This window comes from Quercus lobata, chromosome 4 (genome assembly GCF_001633185.2).
Source record: "Quercus lobata isolate SW786 chromosome 4, ValleyOak3.0 Primary Assembly, whole genome shotgun sequence".
NCBI classification, from domain to species: Eukaryota; Viridiplantae; Streptophyta; class Magnoliopsida; order Fagales; family Fagaceae; genus Quercus; species Quercus lobata.
Genome location: NC_044907.1, coordinates 78,417,016 through 78,419,153, shown reverse-complemented (window position 1 = coordinate 78,419,153; position 2,138 = coordinate 78,417,016). Strand labels below are relative to the sequence as shown.

General features: G+C 34.7%; 1 long non-coding RNA gene across 1 annotated transcript; it reads right to left on the bottom strand.

Annotated features, from left to right (window-relative positions):
- Positions 1 to 277: 277 nt before the first annotated feature.
- On the bottom strand, positions 278 to 934 carry LOC115983400. Its single transcript, XR_004090044.1, has 2 exons — positions 798 to 934; positions 278 to 704 (listed from the first exon to the last, which is right to left on the bottom strand). It is a non-coding gene; the product is annotated as an uncharacterized LOC115983400 (long non-coding RNA).
- Positions 935 to 2,138: the final 1,204 nt, after the last annotated feature.

The following is a 2,138-nucleotide window of genomic DNA, read 5'->3' as shown; positions in this document are numbered from 1 at the left end:
TCTTCAGATATTTCAATTTGCATTTTCTAAGAGCTACAACTGCAATGCCAGCATAGTGTGAATTGGTATTTTTTGTAATGGACAGCATTTTCAATAACTTAATTTCCCTTCAAACTTCAAACACCCACACACACACACACACACACACAAAAGTACTACTACTATTATAGTTGAACCCTAAAACTTGGAAGGGGTGAGAGAGAGAGAGAGAGATCTAATAGCAGATTTACCCCAATGACCAGCCTTGTAATTGATCCTTAAGCAAACAATTCGATTGTAACAATTAAAACTACTTCCACTTGGAACAACTAATGGAGATAAATGTTTTTATAATATCATACATGTACAACTCAACTTGATAAAATATGCAGAGTAACAAAGCCTTCAAAAAGTAAAAACCCCAAGAATATAAAAAAAAATCAGAATATCTAACAACTGTGTGCCACAAAATTAATATTCCAGCTATCAATCTAGTGTAAGTCACTCTTCACAGTGGGCTGACATTCATATCTAATGAACAACAATGACGCCAAGAACTATCTGACGGTAAAACTGGGGGTACAAGATGACTTATGACCACATGGCGATTAACCATAAATGGCAATTTGGAAGAGCAAATTTTACGTCAAGGTCGTGGAGCTTTTTCTTACTAGTACCATATAGCCAAAATAATTTTGAATTCTACCAAAGTTTTTCCCTGTATCCTGCAGAAAATGGAATTAAAACATCTATATATCATTTACAAGACAGGTAAGATAGAAACAAGGATGAGAAACAAATGGAAGGGGTTTCCCAACCTAGCATGAAATTAACGGAATTCATCATGGTACTCATAGTCATCCTCATCCTCATCATCATTCAATATAGCACTGTAAAATACATAAGGGTTATCAATCATCTCTGCCAAGGTTAGACGCCCATCTTTATCAGCATCTGCCTGCAACAAAAAATCAATACATTATTTTAAAAACTAAGCTGCTCTATTTAGTATCAAGTCACACTTCCACAAAACCAACTTGAACCAAGAAATTAATCTGAAATCTGTTGTTTAAGTCAATGTGATAGTCATCATTAGCATGAACTTCTACTTTGTATACTACTAGCACTTTTGGAACATAAACAAAAGAAGAGATAGGAAAAGAAACTTTTTAGAAGAAAAGATTAAAAGGAAATCATCAAAACCATAATGAGACCACAAATTTATCACAACTAAACTGGTGTCCATTTTTTAACAGGAAAAGATGATTTGCACAATCACAATAAGGTTCCTAAATTAGACATAGCAGATCACCCCCCAAATTTTAGGCTGCGACTTTTTGCAATGCACTTTCCCTTCCAGCAAAATAACAATTCAGATACTGACTTTGGCATTACCCAGTTCATTCCTACTAGACAAAACACAAATGTCCATAAGCCTGTCGCACCCCACAATGAAGATAAGATGATCTATTGACTCCCATTGGATTTGCATATACAACACCAATCCACAATAATTATACCCTTCTTTCTCAAATTATTTGTTGTTAAGACTTTCACCCTGCACTGTAGTCCAAACAAAGAAAGCAACACGAGATGGAGCTTTAACGGGCGAAATAGATCTCCAAGGAAAAGATTTATTACCCCCCTCTCCCTCAGCACATTATAGTATTTGTTTACTCTAAATCCCAAGTGTTTAGAATTAGACCAGATCATCTTATCCTCCTGACCTTGTTACACCTTAGCTGTATACAGTTTCTCCAAAAAAGCATGCATTGACTCCAACTCCTATTATGAACAGCTTCAATAAATGAAGGGTTCCATAGAATAACACCATGTGTAATCTCCATATAGTCTGCCATTGTTGCCTCTGTTTTTGCAATTTGAAATAGTTTCAGGCCAACATCACAGATCATGCCAAAAGTGATCCCCTGAAACTATTTCCCACCTAGAAACAGATGAAATACTCAAATTTAACCCAACAGATTTCCTAGTGAACTCAGAGCATAAAAAATGTCAAAGAAGAGACAATTATCTGATCAGCAGAATAGATAAGTATGTCCTTGATGGCCTATCACTTTTCTCATCCCAAACATTTATACTAGAAACAATCATGACTTAAAAAAAAAAAAAAAAAAAAAAAAAAAAAAAAAAAAAAAAAA